This window comes from Eriocheir sinensis, chromosome 52 (genome assembly GCF_024679095.1).
Source record: "Eriocheir sinensis breed Jianghai 21 chromosome 52, ASM2467909v1, whole genome shotgun sequence".
Taxonomy (NCBI): Eukaryota; Metazoa; Arthropoda; class Malacostraca; order Decapoda; family Varunidae; genus Eriocheir; species Eriocheir sinensis.
In genome coordinates this window covers 5,064,005-5,081,504 of record NC_066560.1, presented here as the reverse complement: position 1 = coordinate 5,081,504, position 17,500 = coordinate 5,064,005, and the positions used below count along the sequence as shown (strand labels likewise).

The 17,500-nt window shown below is 40.9% G+C and overlaps 1 protein-coding gene and 1 long non-coding RNA gene across 8 annotated transcripts in view; one reads left to right on the top strand and one right to left on the bottom strand.

Moving 5' to 3' along the window:
• LOC126982937 (ras-related protein Rap-1b-like) overlaps nucleotides 1-17,500 on the top strand; it is a 194,739-nt gene that overhangs the window by 78,253 nt on the left and 98,986 nt on the right. For all 4 annotated transcript variants that reach the window (XM_050835215.1, XM_050835212.1, XM_050835214.1 and 1 more), the window contains exon 2: nucleotides 10,767-10,815. The gene's annotated coding sequence lies outside the window, so the exon portion shown is untranslated. The remainder of the gene's footprint in view (nucleotides 1-10,766; nucleotides 10,816-17,500) is intronic.
• LOC126982939 (uncharacterized) lies at nucleotides 4,836-7,355 on the bottom strand. 4 transcript variants are annotated; one of them, XR_007735439.1, is made up of 4 exons: nucleotides 6,429-7,355; nucleotides 5,906-6,361; nucleotides 5,567-5,838; nucleotides 4,836-5,498 (listed from the first exon to the last, which is right to left on the bottom strand). It is a non-coding gene; the product is annotated as an uncharacterized LOC126982939 (long non-coding RNA). The 4 variants fall into 4 exon arrangements; XR_007735440.1 differs by having other exon boundaries at nucleotides 4,838-5,498; nucleotides 5,974-6,361; nucleotides 6,429-7,352; XR_007735441.1 differs by having other exon boundaries at nucleotides 4,840-5,498; nucleotides 6,038-6,361; nucleotides 6,429-7,350.

The window sequence follows — 17,500 nt, the reverse complement described above, 5'->3', positions numbered from 1 at the left end:
GGAGGAGGAGGAGGAGGAGGAGGAGGAGGAGGAGGAGGAGGAATACATAGGAATACATAGGAAGAACAGACACCAGAAGACCTATCGGTCTATGGCGAGGGTGTCTGTTTACTACCGCTACTACTAGTACATAAGAACATAAGAACATAAGAACATAAGAACGCAGGAGTCTGCAAGAGGCCGGTAGGCCTGTACGAGGCAGCTCCTTTGACCCTAAGCTCCCGTGTATCTAACCCCACCTAATATCGCTGTCCATGAATTTATCTAGTCTATTTTTGAATGTGACAATTGTATTGGCACTCACCACATGACTGCTAAGCCTATTCCACTCATCCACCACCCTGTTAGTAAACCAATTTTTGCCTATGTCCCTGTTGAATCTGAATTTATCCAGTTTAAACCGTTACTTCGTGTCCTACCCGGTTCTCTTACCAACAAAACCTTATGAATGTCTCCCTTATTAAAGCCCTTCATTCATTTATAAACCTCGATCATGTCTCCACGCACCCTTCGCCTTTCTAGAGAATGCAAGTTTAACTGTTTGAGTCTTTCCTCGTATGGCAAGTTTCTCAACCCCTGAATCATCTTAGTCATCCTCCTCTGCACCGATTCTAACATTTTGATATCCATTCTATAGTAGGGTGACCAGAACTGAACCGCATAGTCAAGATGAGGTCTAACTAATGCTAAATATAGTTTGAGGAAGACTTCGGGGCTTCTGTTGCTTACGCTCCTTGAAATAAATCCCAGTACCCTATTAGCTCGATTTCTAGCTTGAATGCATTGTGCCCTTGGACGGAGATCAGAGCTCACTAAGACCCCTAAATCCCTCTCGCACCCAGACCTACTTATGAGAGTGTCATTTAAGCAATAGTTATGTGAGGGGTTGTTCCTACCTACACTCAGAATACTGCACTTCCCTACATTGAACTCCATCTGCCATTTATCCGCCCAGTCATATAATCTGTTGAGTTCACCTTGGAGAATACTAGCGTCCTGATCCGACTCAATTACTCTACCGATCTTGGTATCATCTGCAAATTTACTAACATCACTACTAATTCCTGTGTCTAAGTCATTGATATAAATAATAAACAAAAGTGGACCTTATACCGAACCTTGTGGGACCCCACTCGTAACACATCTACGAGTGGTAGAACAGGACAGAATAGATGAAGGCTCCTCCCCACCCACCTCTCCCTCCGGCACCGAGCCGGCAGGAAATAGTTAGAAGAGAACACCATGTACCTTGAAGGAAGAAAGGGACATGGAAATTTTACAGTAAAGAGAGAAATTAGAGGAAAGTACTACCCTTAACTTACACTACTGGTAACTTAAGCTGTGGGGGAAAATGACTTCATTACATAAGAACATAAGAACATAGAAATACAGGGAGACTGGAAGAGGATGAGTGGCCTACACAGGGCAGCCCCAGAATCCCCCCTAATACTCACGATGGGTGAGTTGTAGTTTCAGGGGCACAGGTGGAGGCTTGATCCTCGTTTTACCGGCGGTACTAGGCACGGCACCAGTAACCTGTCACCTTACTGCACCCACACCTCACTCCACCTGTCATGCGGACATTAACTGTTGGTTTACTCTATTGTTGACTTTCGCTACTTGCAATCTAGGTTGTGGGGGAGAATTATATGAATATAGGTTGAGGTCTTGCTGCAATCTGTCTGAAAACATGCGAAAAAGGGTCAGTATAATCTTATATCCCTGAAATACTTATCCAAAGAAGACTTAAAGCTATTGATACTCTGTGCGCTAACTACTGACGGTTGGAGTCTATTCCAGTGATCGACGACTCCGTTATTGAAAAAACTTCTGCGCACCAATGTGTTACATCGGTTTCCCTTTAACTTCATACAGTTGCTGCGTGTTCTTGTGTTGGTGTCTCTCTGAAATAAACTATCTGGGTTAATGTTTTCGAATCCATTAAGGATTTTGAACACTTCAATTAAGTCCCCTCTTATCCTTCGCTTTTTTAGGGAAAACATATCTAAACGCTTTAAACGCTCGTCATATGGCAAGTTTCGGAGCGCTGGAATTTGTTTGGTTGCTCGTCGCTGTATCTTTTCTAACAAAACTTGATCTTTGATATAGTTCGGTGACCAGAATTGAACGGCGTATTCTAGGTGTGGTCTTACAAATGCTAAATATAATCTCTTCATAAGTTCGGGTGATTTATAATCAAAGTTTCTTGAGATTAATCCTAGCATCATATTGGCTTTTTTACTCGCCGCAGAACATTGATCACTCATTTTAAGAGTGTTACTGATAATGACACCAAGATCTTTTTCTTGTTTTACTTCGCTGAGCTCATGTCCTTGAATCTGATATTTAAAGTTAGGATTTTTTTCACCTATGTGCATTACTTTACATTAATCTACGTTAAAACTCATTTGCCATTTTTCGCTCCAGTCGGCAAGTCTTATTAAGTCTGACTGAATATTCTCGCAACTTTGACTGTTCATTACCGTACCTCCTCTAAATTTGGTGTCGTCGGCGAATTTGGCTACATTTGATAGGATATCAGTTTCTAAGTCGTTCACGTAAATTATGAATAGTGTTGGCCCCAGGACCGAACCTTGGGGCACGCCACTGGTGACGGGTTGCCAATCCGATGCTTCACCACACGTTGTTCTCTGTCGGTGAGCCAGTCATGAATCCACGCACATAGATGGTCGTTTATACCGTGGGAACGCAGTTTTTAAATAAGTCTAACGTGAGGAACTTTATCAAACGCTTTCTGAAAATCTAGGTAAATTATGTCATATGGGCTTCGAGCGTCCCAACATGTATAAACATCGTTGAAAAAAGTTAATAGGTTGGTAAGGCAAGACCGATTACTACAAAATCCATGCTGACTATCAGTTATCAAAAAATTTGTTTCAAGGAAAGCGGTCATTTTATCCCTGATTATTTTTTCGAATAGTTTAATTAGGACAGACGTAAGGCTGATAGGACGATAATTACTTGCTTGTTTTTTGTCTCCTTTTTTAAAGATCGGGGTAATATTGACCTTTTTCCACTCGAGAGGCACACTGGCCTGTGCTAATGACTTTTTGAATATTAATGTTATGGGTAATTCTAGCTGTTGACTACATTCTCTCAACACGCGAGGAGATAAATTATCGGGGCCCGGAGATTTATTTGGATCTATTTTCTGCAGGTACGCACGCACTTCGCTGATATCAATTTCGGTCAATGCAAGCTTATGTTCTTCAGGGCCTTGAAAAATTTTCTTCGGGGCTGGAATCGATGTCATGTTCTCTTTTGTAAATACGCTACTAAAGGTTGAATTTAGGACCGACGCCATGCCTTTATCATCACTGATCGTATTGCCACTTAATAGTAGTGGGCCGATATTATTTTTAACAGTTTTTTTGTTTCTTATGTAACTGACCTTGGATTTTTCTTGGCATCAAGTGATATTTTCATCTCATATAGGAGGAGGAGGAGGAAGAGAGGGATGGAAGGAAATTGTTAGTACTACAAATTATACTAAGCTAATGTAGTTTAAGGTCTTTGTGTGTGTGTGTGTGTGTGTGTGTGTGTGTGTGTGTGTGTGTGTGTGAGTGTGTCAGGGATGGATCAAATACAATTGTATTTGTATTTGAATTGTATTCAAATACAATTTTAATGTATTTGTATTTATATTTGTATTTTGACATCCAGAGAAAAAAGTATTTTGTATTTGTATTCGTATTTTGGCACCCAGAAAAAAAGTATTTTGTATTTGTATTTATATTTCGAGTCAAAACCATTTGAGGAGGATAAATACTGTTAAGGAAATAGAAAAAGAAGTAATGTTAAGCCGCGTTAAGGCGGAGGAGGAAACAGATGAAGGTTGAAGGCGAAGGAGGAAAGGATTAACGTCAGATCACGGGGAAAGCGGAGTAAGGAGAACATTAAGGTTGAAGGCGGAGGGCGGGGAGTAAGGAGGAAATTAACCTCAGGCCACATGGAGGAGGAGTAGGAGAGGATTTAGGGAGTTACTGAGGGATGGGCGGCTCGGAAGAAGGATCCGCCCGCAAAAATGTGTGACATCACGGAAATGTGAGTGAGTGAAGACGACGAGAGAAACAGTAAACCGATCTACTGTTTTAACTTGGCATATGCACTACAGTCACCTGTCAAAAAGAGGTTGCATCCATTTCTTGAGCGGACTGATGTCATTGCCGCAGCTGTCATGGGCCCCAGGTTTAAGCTGGCATGGATGCCATGTAAGAAAATGCAAAAGGAAAAGGTTTCCAAGATTGTGGACCTAATTATTTCCGAGTCAACTCAGTCGACCTTGAAGAAGAAAACATTTCAAGAGAGTGAGCCTTTCGTCTTTTCGGCTGACATGAGTGCAACACGACCTCGTCTTTTTGCCTTCCAGCCTCCAGCTGGGCAAATGATGGCAAGTGCATCAACAAATGACACTACCGTGGTGAAGGCAGAACTTGAAACGTACCTAGAAGAAGGTGTTTTGCCTTTTGATGTCAATCCACTGAGGTACTGGCGTGATGCAAAAAGCTTTAAAAATTTGAAGCACTTTGCCAAGAATATTCTAGGGTGCTGTGCAACAACATGGACGCCCCGGGAAGCATGTCACATCCACGAACATAAAAAAAAGTCCCCGCAGAGAAATTAAACAGCTGTCGTGATAACAGAAAAAGAGCAAAGGGCGGGAGGCGAGGGGGATGAAAGGGATGGAAGGAGATGAAGGGGAGGGAGAATGGAAAGGAAAGGGGGCTGATGAAGAAGTTTGAAAGAAATATTTGTATAGAGAGGATGAAATAAAGGGAGAAATAGAATGAAATAAAGAAGAGAAAAATAGAGGAACAGACGACTAAAGAGAAGTGGCAGCCCAATACAAATGTTAGGAAACTTTAGTGGGCCGTCCTCGTGAGTCAACACGCTCACTGGTGTTCTCCCTCAGCAGGTGTGTGAATGCAATGTACCTGAAAGACGTTAATTGGTGAACCAATTCTTACTATGTAAAATCAATCAATCAGTCAATCAGAGAAAGAAAATATAATTAAAAAGAAAAATTGGAAGTAAGAAAGAAAAGGGAAAAGGATGCTGCGCCGGAAGCCGCGGCGAGGATTCCTTATGATGCTTGTGCGCGTCCCCGAGGCCCATCGGTCCTTCATCCAAGAACCGATAAACGCGGTGACCGGCGCCTTCACGGCATTAATGATTAATTTTATAATCCAGTCTGGTAGTTTTAAGAAGCGAGTTCTTGCATCCGCCCTATTCGAATCGGCGGGGCGGTGGAGCGCCAGCGAGCCCAAGGTCTCCCAGGCGAGCATGGCAGGACTGGAGGGCTCCCGGCAGGGCGCCTCGGCGTCCATCGGGACCCCGACGGAGGTGCCGGAGATCTTTCGGCTACAACGCCGGGCAGGTGGGGCTCGTTAGCCGTGGTAGGCAATCTGCCTAGGAGAGCAAACTCCGAACAACAAACCCGGGCAGGTGAGGTTCGTTAGCCGTGGTAGGCAATTCACCTAGGAGAGCAAACTCCGAACAACAAATCCGGGCAGGTGAGGTTCGTTAGCCGTGGTAGGCAATTCACCTAGGAGAGCAAACTCCGAACAACAAACCCGGGCAGGTGGGGCTCGTTAGCCGTGGTAGGCAATCTGCCTAGGAGAGCAAACTCCGAACAACAAACCCGGGCAGGTGAGGTTCGTTAGCCGTGGTAGGCAATTCACCTAGGAGAGCAAACTCCGAACAATAAACCCGGGCAGGTTGGGCTCGTGAGCCGTCATAGGTAATACACCTAGGAGAGCAAACTCCGAACAATAAACCCGGGCAGGTTGGGCTCGTGAGCCGTCATAGGTAATACACCTAGGAGAGCAAACTCCGATTATAAACCCGGGCAGGTTGGGCTCGTGAGCCGTCATAGGTAATACACCTAGGAGAGCAAACTCCGAACAATAAACCCGGGCAGGTTGGGCTCGTGAGCCGTCATAGGTAATACACCTAGGAGAGCAAACTCCGAACAATAAACCCGGGCAGGTGGAGGTCGTTAGCGAAAGCAGTTCACCTAGGAGAGCAAACTCCGATTACAAACCCGGGCAGGTGGAGGTCGTTAGCGAAAGCAGTTCACCTAGGAGAGCAAACTCCGATTACAAACCCGGGCAGGTGGAGGTCGTTAGCGAAAGCAGTTCACCTAGGAGAGCAAACTCCGATTACAAACCCGGGCAGGTGGAGGTCGTTAGCGAAAGCAGTTCACCTAGGAGAGCAAACTCCGATTACAAACCCGGGCAGGTGAGGTTCGTTAGCCGTGGTAGGCAATTCACCTAGGAGAGCAAACTCCGAACAATAAACCCGGGCAGGTTGGGCTCGTGAGCCGTCATAGGTAATACACCTAGGAGAGCAAACTCCGATTACAAACCCGGGCAGGTGAGGTTCGTTAGCCGTGGTAGGCAATTCACCTAGGAGAGCAAACTCCGAACAATAAACCCGGGCAGGTGGAGCTCGTCAGCCGTGGTAGGCAGTCTGCCTAGGAGAGCAAACTCCGAACAATAAACCCGGGCAGGTGGAGCTCGTTAGATGTCGTAGACAATCCACGTGATGGGAACACCAAAGAAAAGGAAAATAAAAAGGAACACCAGAAAAAGGAAAATATAGTAACAAAACATCAAGAAAATAAAATAAAAAACACAGATCATCCACCTTCAGGCCCTAACATCTCCAAAATTATGGATGAGTCTTTTCTGGGGAGAAAGAGGCTCATCCAGACCAAAGAACATCAAAAAGGGATGATATAGAAAGGAACACCAAAAAAATGGGAAAAAGAGAGAAAAACATCGCAAAAGAAAAGTAACAACAATAACAGAACAACATCAAGAAAAGTAACATACAAAGAAACATCATCCACCATTCGGCCCCAAACTAACATCACCAAAATTATGGGTGGGTCTTTTCTGGGGAGAAAGAGGCTCACCCAGACCAACGAAGAACATCAACAAGAGGATGATATGAAATAAAAGAACATTAAAAAACACGAAGAAAAGAAATAAGAAGAAAAAGAACAGAAAAAAACATCGGAAAAGAAAAACAAGAAGAAAACACATCAAGAGAAGAAAAATATAAGAAACATCATCCACCTTTCGGCCCCTAACTAACATCACCAAAATTATGGGTGGGTCTCTTCTGGGAGGAAAGCGGCTCACCCAGACCAATGAACATCAACAAGAGGATGATATGAAATAAAAGAACATCAAAAAAGAAAAACAACAGCAAGAAAACAAAGAAAAAGATAAAGAAAAGAAAAGGAAAAAGAAACAAAAAGAAAAAGAAAAACACCAAAATAAAATAAAATAAAAACAAAAAAATAATCCAAATAAATAAATAAATAAACAAATACAGAATACAGTAAAATTAACGAACTAACTAACTAATTCAAACTGTCTAACTATTAAACTACCTATCTAACTACCTATCTAACTAAGGGTACTATACAAGGGTACTATTGGACTACCTATTAACTAACTAACTATCAAATCATCTAACGATCGAACATGTATTTGACTCTATCTATTTATCTGCATGGCTATCTATCATTATGTTTATCTATCCATCTTTTTTTTCTTTTTTTGCAGTTAAGGAAGCAGCTCAAGGGCAAAAGTAGATAAATAAATAAAAAATCCGCATAAATAAATATAAGTTCTATCTCTATATCTTTTATTTGTTTATCTTATTTGTTCATCTTATTTATTTGTTTACTTATCTAGTCCGTCATCAGTCATAGTCAGTTCTACCTACACGTTTTCCTGCCACAATTTTTTTTTCATTGTGTAGTCCTTAGTTCCGGTCCGACCTTGAGCTGGAAGGGAAGGACGGGGGCAGGGAGGCAAGAAGAGAGAGGGAGGGAGGGGGGAGGTAGGACAGAGTAATAGGAAGAATCTGGATTATAATGGTTTCCCCCCCCTCCCCCCCCTGCAGCCAAAATATAAAAATAAAATAATATATGGTAGCTAACAATGATAAAGAGTTTGCTAAAAAAAAAAATGGAAATCGATGAGGTAAAGACTTAGCAGTTTTCTTTTCTTTCTTTCTTTCTTTTTCAACACAGAAGACAGAAAGCTGAAGGGCCAAAATAAGAGGATACAGAAAAAAAAAAGATCGCTACGTCGCTGCTCCCCAATCTTTATCCTTTTGATTATCTGTGTCTTGAATGTGGCAGAGTAAGAGGCTTTGTATAACTACTGATATTTGTACTCTTCCGGGTATACCCCATTCACGGTGCTCAATAATGACGAGAACAGTATAGCAGCAAGTAGTACGCAGTAGCTAGCGAGGCGGCACCTTTTAGCACTTCAGTTTCCGTCACAACCTTACGGCGCATTTCTTAAACTTCGTCGAGCGTTTAAAACTCATTCTCGCTCTCTATTGTTACGTACTTTACACAGAGAGAGAGAGAGAGAGAGAGAGAGAGAGAGAGAGAGAGAGAGGAAAACAATGCAGTAAGGTATTTAATTCATGAAGTGTATTAGTTTACCAAGAACTGGTGCTCATCAACTCCTGGACTGAGACAGAAAAAAGAATAGATAAAAGGAGAGAGGTAAAAAAGTTGGTTGCATTATTTGGGACGTGGGCGCTTGTCTGGGAAATTCAGTTTTAGCTCCGTCGTAAAATATGAAGATTTCTAAAATAAAAGGTGACTGTAATGAATACGGAGAAGTTTGCGTTAAAGGGAGGATGCATTAATCAAACCCCGCGCCGGAAGTCATATGAAAAAAAGGTGAAAAATAGAGAATGAATAGGGAATGTAAGAGAGAATGAAAAATGAATAGAAAAGGTAAAGATACATTAAACCAGGCAATATTGTTTTTTTTTTACAACAAAGGTGACAGCTCAAGGGCACACAAAAAAGGAAACAATAATAAAAAAAACCCGCTAAAAAAACGCCCACTAGGGAATGAAAGCAAATAGAACGGAGATACAAGCAAAGAAGGAAGAGGAGGAGGAGGAGGAAAGAGTAAAGGTTAGCGAGGGAGAGGAAATTGAGTGAAAATCCAAAATTGAGCGAGAGAGAGAGAGAGAGAGAGAGAGAGAGAGAGAGAGAGAGAGAGAGAGAGAGAGAGAGAGAGAGAGTATATGTGTGTTAACCATTGCACTTAGCCATGACACCAAAGGAAGAAAACTGAAGGTAAAGTTAAAGGCGGGTGCATACGCTATTCTTCTTACGCTATCTTCTCACGTAGTTGACTGCTCTTTCGGCCACCTCTTCGGATTCTTTACAGGAGAAGCGAGTAGCGGGCTTTTTTATTGTTGTTTCCTTTCTGTGTGCCCTTGTGCTGTCTCCTTTGCTGTAGAAAAAAAAATAGCTGTGTGTGGCTGCGGTAGGTACTGATCTCCGCACCGTTGACCCTTTGAGCTTGTGGTAGGCAAGAACCTGTTAGTTACCGGCACCATCTGAGAGGGTGTTTAGTAAGGCCGGCAATGTTTACACTCCTAAGCGAGCAGAACTCGGCCCGGAAACCTTCCGGGCATTAATGATGATAAAATGCAATTATGATGTGAAGCGTAAACTTGTGAAAACAGTATCTTTATATTTTTTGTATAATTTCAGGAGTATTTTTATTTGTACCTTTGAAATCTGGAATAGGAGTATTTGTATTTGTATTTGTATTTTTAGATTCTGGAATAGAAGTATTTGTATTTTTATTCGTAATTTTAGATTCAGGAATAGAAGTATTTGTATTTTTATTCGTATTTTTAGATTCTGGAATAGAAGTATTTGTATTTTTATTCGTATTTTTAGATTCTGGAATAGAAGTATTTGTATTTTTATTCGTATTTTTAGATTCTGGAATAGAAGTATTTGTATTTTTATTCGTATTTTTAGATTCTGGAATAGCAGTATTTGTATTTTTATTCGTATTTTTAGATTCTGGAATAGAAGTATTTGTATTTGTATTTGTATTTTTAGATTCAGGAATAGAAGTATTTGTATTTTTATTTGTATTTTTAGATTCAGGAATAGAAGTATATGTATTTTTATTTTTATTTTTGGAATCCCGTATTTGTATTTGTATTTGACTTATAAAAAATCTATATTTGGTCCAACCCTGGTGTGTGTGTGTGTGTGTGTGTGTGTGTGTGTGTGTGTGTGTGTGTGTGTGTGTGTGTTTACCTGCTCGAATATTCTCCGTATTAAGACTTAAGTCTCCTTTAGTGTCTCACATTCAAAAGAGAATTAGAGAAACTTATGTCTGTCTGTCTGTTAGTCTGTCTGTCTCTCTATCTGTGTGTCTGTCTGTCTGTGTCTGATTTCCTTTTTTTTCACAGTAAAGGAAACAGCTCAAGAGCAAAAAAGAAAAAAAGAAAAAAAGAAAACAGTGAAAAAGGCCCACAAAATCACTGATCCTATAAAAAAGAGTTAAAAGGAGTGGCCAAAAGAGAGGTTAATTTCGGGTTTTGCTTTGAGTCTTTCTCCTTTTGTCATTATTCTCTTCCTTTCTTAAATTTCCCTTCTTTTTTACTCCTCTGATTGTGCTTTTCTTTATGAGTTTTGTTTTTTGCTTATTCTCCATCTCCTCTGCTGGTTCATGTCTCTCTTCCTTTTTTTGTTCTTCTCTATTTCATTGTTTCTATTTCCTAATTTTTGTATATATGTATGTATGTATGTGTGTATGTATGTATGTATGTATGTGTGTATGTCTCTCTCTGTGTAAGCGACCGCGTATGAGGCTCTGAGTCCCTTGTTCTGTGTCCTTCTTCGCCTCCTCTGTTCACCGTCTCACCCTCGTTCTCTTCCTCCACAGACCCGGGTTCCGCCGCTTCTGAGGCCTCCTTCGGATCGCTCAAATTAAGGTAAAGCCGGACTCCCTTCGTATTAGTGTTCATCAAAGTATGTCTCGGAGAGGGAGAGGGAAGGGGAGGAGGGCTGGGGGAGGAAGGGGAGGGAGGGGTGAGGGGTCGTTCCTTGTTCCTTCTCTTCTGCCTCGGGGTCTCTCTCCTTTCATTATCCTCTTCTCTCCTTCCTTTTCTGTTATTTCTCTTTTTTTCATTTTTCTGTTAATGTTTTTCTTTCTGATTTATTTTTGTTCCTCCTTCTCCTCCTCCTCTGCTAGCTTGTATCTTTCTTCTTCTTTTGTTTTGTTATTCTCTTCTCTGTTTCCTTTATTTTATTTCTTCACTTTTCGTTCTTGTATTTTTGTTTTCTATCTGATTTTTGTTCTGGCTCCTTTTCCTCCTCCTCTGCTTTGTCTCTTCTTTCTCCTTTGGTCATTATTCTCTTCTCTGTTTTCTTTCTTCTATTTCTCTTTATTTCATTCTTCTAATTGTGTTCTTCTGTCTGAGTTTAGTTTTTGCGTTTTCTCCATCTCCTTCCCTGGTTCATGTCTTTCTTTTTCTTTTTGTCATTCTTCTCTCTTTCCTTGTTTCTATTCCCTCTTTCGTAATTACTGTGATTTTCTCTTTCCTAATTTTTGCTCGAGTTCATTTTGTTGTTCCTTTTCCTCTTGTCTTTCCCTTTATTGCCATTCTTCTTCTTCTTTGTTTCCCTTCTTCTATTCCTTCTTTCGTAATTATTCAGCTTTTTCCTTTTTCATTTTTTATTCGAGTTTTTATTCCTTCTTTATCTCGTTTAAATCTAGTTATTAAATTCAGTCCTTCTGTTCCTCTTTTCTCTTCCACTCTACTATTCCTTCTTTTCATTCTATTACTTTTGTTTTTCCTTGCCATTATTTAAATTCATATTCTTCCTCGCCCTCGTTTTATTAATGTTATTCGTCTTGTTGTTTTCTCTTCCACTCTACTTTTACTTCTTAATTCTTTTGCTTTTGTTTTTCATTCTGTCATTATTTGAGTTCATATTCTTCCTCGCCCTCGTTTTATAAATGTTATTCGTCTTGATCTTTTCCACTCTACTTTTACTTCTTAATTCTTTTGCTTTTGTTTTTCATTCTGTCATTATTTGAGTTCAGATTCTTCCTCGCCCTCGTTTTATTAATGTGATTCGTCTTGATCTTTTTCCTATTCATGTTATTCTCACTCATCTACTTCGTGCTTAATATTACTTTCACTGTATTAATGTGTGGTTCCAGTCCCCCCCCACCACCCCCCACCCCACCCCCACACGCTATGCACAGGTACTACTAAACACGTCATACAAGGCAGATGAGGCTCCTGCATACGTTAGTTAGCATAAGAGACAGAGAGAATGCCAGACGGAGATGAAACCGAACTGGCTGTCTACCTCGAGGAATGTCACCTTGAAAGAACCGAAATCATAAAACTACCTGCAGCGGGTTTAAGTGAAGGACAGAATATAGAGATGAATGACAGCTGAGTATTACTGATGACTATTTTGGCTTGAAGGTTAAAAGTGAAGGAGAGTGCGATTTTTTTTTTTACAACAAAGGAGACAGCTCAAGGGCACAAAAAAGGATACAATAATAAAAAAATAGCCCGCTACTCTTTAATGTAGAAAAATGATGTATGAAAAGTGTTATCGAATGCTTTTTTTTTTTTTTGGTTAGAAAGTTACGATTAGTTCATTTGTAAAGAGAGAACTAGACAGATGGGAAATGTGTCATATAGAAGGGAGGTAAATTCAGTGTTTTGATAACCAGATTAGCTGTTGAGAAGATTACGTTTGTACTCTGTCCGTATTAGCTTCGAAAATAAGCCGCTCACCCCCTCGTCTTAATGATACTAGTAATAATAGTAATAAAAATAATAACAATAATAATAATAATAATAATAATAATAATAATAAGAAGAAGAAGAAGAAGAAGAAAAAAAAGAAGCTTAATAATAATGATAAAAATAGCTGATAATACAAAAAGGAAAATCAGTAATTGAAAAGAGGATTAATTTTCTCTCTCTTTCTCTCTCCTCTATCTCTCTCTCTCTCTCTCTCTCTCTCTCTCTCTCTCTCTCTCTCTCTCTCTCTTCTCTCTCTCTCTCTCTCTCTCTCTCTCTCTCTCTCTCTCTCTCTCTCTCTCTCTCTCTCTCTCTCTCTCTCTCTCTCTCTCTCTCTCTCTCTCTCTCTCTCTCTCTCTCTCTCTCTCTCTCTCTCTCTCTCTTCTACGTCGCAGGGAAGGGAATACGGTCAGTAAAGCTTCGTGGTCCAAAAGGAAAATGACAAAAAAGAAAGAAAAATATAAAAAGTGACAAAAAGAAAAGAGCGAGGAAGAAAAGAAGAAAATGTCAATCTTGAAGAAAAGCCTTCCTGTAAATGCTTCAAAACCTTATTGCCGAGACTCGTGAGCGAAGCTTCGGACGAGAGTGAACCACCGAGCCCTTTTTTTTTCTTTTCCTTTTTTTCTCGTCTTTTCCTCTCATTTCGCTTTTCCCCTCCTTTCGCTTTTCCCTTTCTCATTTCCTTTTATTGAGGGAGAAAGATGGGAAGGAGGGACGCCCGGCCATGATAATAATCCGGGAAAAATAGGTACACACACACACACACACACACACACACACACACACACACACTACCTTTCCTTCCCTTCTCATCTGCGTTTTACTACTGCTTCCCACGACCCCCCCCTTTCTCTCTCTCTCTCTCTCTCTCTCTCTCTCTCTCTCTCTCTCTCTCTCTCTCTCTCTCTCTCTCTCTCCCTCTCTCTCTCTCTCTCTCTCACTTTAAAGCGACTTAATGGCCCTGAAGAGTTTGACGACGGAAAAAATTGGAGGAGGAGGAGGAGGAGGAGGAGGAGGAGGAGGAGGAGGAGGCGTAAGAGGAAGAGAAGAAGTAGGAGAAGGAGGGAAAGCGATTAGGAGGAGGAGGAGGAAAATGAGACGCAGGCAGAGAAGGAAGAAGAGGAAAACACGAAAATGGAGAAGGGAAAGGAAGTGAACGAGGAATTTCAAGAAGGAGGAGGAGGAGGAGGAGGAGGAGGAGGAGGAGGAGGAGGAGGACGACAGGCCAAGAAGGAAGGATGATGCGAAGATATTATATTGAGCTGAAAGGTTGTCTGGCAAGCCGCAGGAGGAGGAGGAGGAGGAGGAGGAGGAGGAGGAGGAGGAGGAAAGAGTAAAGGTTAGTGAGGAGAGAGAGAGAGAGAGAGAGAGAGAGAGAGAGAGAGAGAGAGAGAGAGAGAGAGAGAGAGAGAGTCATAAATATGCGGGGAACTCTATCTTTGCTTTGCTCAATATTCTGCGTATAACCTCTCAATTTAATGAGGCAACATCGTCTTGACTTGATAATGTCTGAGATTGAGAGAGAGAGAGAGAGAGAGAGAGAGAGAGAGAGAGAGAGAGAGAGAGGGAGAGGGAGAGTTATACAAGTTATGCTCATGTTGTCTTTCTGTTTAATCCCGCGTTGACAAGGGCACAAGTGGAGGCTTCTGGGAGATGAGTTCATTATCACGCTTCCGCCATTTCGCTAATTGTGTCTACCACCATTTGGAATTGACCTCTTTTCTTGCCTCACTTCTCTCCTCTCCTTTCTTCTCTCTTCTCTCTCTCAACCTCTCTTCTCTCCTCTTTCCTCTCCCCTTTTCTCCTCTTTCCTCTCCTCGTTTTTTGTTTTACGTCTCTTGTTTTCTCTTTTCTCTCCTTTTATGGCATCTTTTCTCCTCTCCTCTCTTTTTCTCCTCTTTTGTCTCTGCTGACCTCTCTTCAATCTCCTCTCTTCTCTTCTCTCTTCACTCTTCTCCTTTCTTTTGGTCTCCTCTCCTCCCTTTTCTTCTCTGGTCTTTTCTCTCTTCTGACCTCTCTTCTGATCACTCCTTTGGTTTGCTTTTCAGTGGAAGCGAATTAGTGGCCTTTTATTTTCTGTCCTTGTGTATTTCCCTTGAGCTCTTTCCTTTGGGGTAAAAAAATACTCATCAGCTCTATTTTTTCATAACGAGACAAAAGTAAAAGCGATGCAGTAATCCTCAAGCTGCATTCATCATCAACCGAACATTGTCTGGCATATGCGGTTTAGTTTTGGTTGTCTTGTTTGAGAGTGGGCGTCTGCACTCTTCCATCTGTGGGAGGAAAATGGGAAAAATATTTGTGTTACGAAACTTCCCAGTATTAGGATAGAATGGTCATCAGCTGAACCTTGTCTGGCTTATGCGGTTTAGTTTCGGTTTTCTTGTTTGAGAGTGGGCGTCTGCACTCGACAATCTGTGCAGAGAAAGATGGGAAAAATATTTGTGTTGAGGAACTTCCCAGGAACTCAGAACCTGCCTGTGGGCGGTTATAATCTACCTTTTTTGAGATCTATACTCTGTCTGTATTTCGTATTATCTGATAGGCTCAAACATTTATATATGCGTTCTCTAGTAAGTCTGCTTCCATTTTCTGCTTGCTCTGACATTTGTTATATTTAATGCAATTCCTACTTTCACTTTTCCTTTCCTTTCATTCAGTTTTTACGATTGCCTTCCATCCCCTCTCGTTGCTCTTTGCTCTGACATTTGTTATATTTAATGCAATTCCTACTATTACTTTTCCTTTCCTTTCATTCATCTTATACGATTGCTTTCCATCCCCTCTCGTTGCTGCTAGATCTTACATTTGTTATATTTAGTGCAATTCCTACTATTACTTTTCCTTTCCTTTCATTCAGTTTTTACGATTGCCTTCCATCCCCTCTCGTTGTTGCTAGATCTGACATTTGTTATATTTAGTGCAATTCGTAATATCACTTTTTCTGTCTCTTCTTTCAATCTTTACTTACATGAGGATACGATTGCCTTCCATCCCCTCTCGTTGCTGCTAGATCTTACATTTGTTATATTTAGTGCAATTCGTAATATCACTTTTTCTGTCTCTTCTTTCAATCTTTACTTACACGAGGATACGATTGCCTTCCATCCCCTCTCATTGTTGCTAGATCTAACATTTGTTTATATAGTTCAGTTCCGTTTTCCTTTTCCTTCATCCAGTGTTCCCTTACTCACACGAGGGTAAAACAGCCTTCCGCCATCTCCAGGAGCAATGCCTCTCATCTCCTTGATCTTCCTCTTTACCTTTTGTCTTTGAAAGGTGTTGAGGTAGCTATGGCAACGTGACAGGCGATATCCGATAGGCCTAAAATGTGTGTGTGTGTGTGTGTGTGTGTGTGTGTGTGTGTGTGTGTGTGTGTGTGTGTGTGTGTGTGTATGGTAAAAGTCTTATGTTATGCTTGTTATGGTCGAAGAGCGTGATGATGTTTTCGTCGCTGTCTGTTTGTCTACCTGTCCGTCCGGCTATCTGTCTGTCTGTGTGTGCGCTTCTCTCTCTCTCTCTCTCTCTCACACACACACACACACACACACACACACACACACACACACACAGGCGACCAGACGTATGTAAATTATGGTAAAGCAGCGCAGAATCTTGCTTTTGACGTCAAGACCGATACACAACTGCGCATCGAGGCCAACAGTTGTGTGAGATCAGGCGAGAGAGAGAGAGAGAGAGAGAGAGAGAGAGAGAGAGAGAGAGAGAGAGGGAGAGGGAGAGGGAGAGGCTACAACTAATAATGGCATTGTATTCGGTGGCTTTCCCTTTTAAAAATACATCAGGGCTAATCCGTCCGCAGAGGAAGCCGCGGAAAAATGTTTGTGTGTTTGAGTTCGCCAAAACTGTTTTACTGCGTGGGAAGAAGAAAAATATTACAATAGAATAATAGAACAAATGACTGAAGAAAAGGATTTATACGAGGAAAAAATAATGCTTCGTATATAACAATAAAATGCTTCAAACTAAATTTATGGCTGAAGGTAAATAACTAAATAGAGAAATTGTGAAACGAAAGTGCGTATATTAATTAATGCGTCAAAAATTGTTTAACTGCGCCTTGAAAATATCTCAAGTACAATAAATGCGTATAAAATTATTTCACGAATATACAATAACAATAAGGTGAATGAGAAAATAATGAATCAATATAAAAAAAAAATGAATATATGAAAAAGGACTTAAGATATATTAATTACGGGTCGTACATTAATATTGATAATTAACAGTGATATGAAGATAATAATTAATAGAGACATAAGTTTAACGAGATATTAATAACAACGAGTTTTTTTTCTATTCACTTTCTCGACAATTAGTTAGTATTTTTGTTTTCCTCCTCCTCCTCCTCCTCCCCCTCCTCCTCCTCCTCCTCCTCCTCCTCTTCCTCTTCCTTCTCCTTCTCCTAAACGATTAAAGCAATGAGTTATTTTCTGTATTTTCACTTTCTTGACAATTGGTGTCTTATTTTTTTTCTTCTCATCCTTCTTCTTCTCTTCCTTCCCCCATCCCCTCCTCCTTCTCCTCCTCCTCCTCCTCCTCCTCCTCCTCCCACACTCCTTTATTCACTTACCCCTAACTTGATTCTCTACTCTTCTCTACTCCTCTATTTTCCTTTTATCCTCTCCCCTCACGTCGCCAGCATCGCCTCGTGCCAAGACTGAGGTAAAAATCTCCTTGTTATCGAGTGCCTGTCAGTCTTCCTTTATCCCTCCCTCCGTTTTCTATTTTTCTTTGCCTCTTCATTTCGTGGTACATAAATTTATTCCCTGCTCGGTGTCCTTTCCTATTTCTGTGGTTATTCTTCGTTTCCTTCGTTTCTTTGTTATTT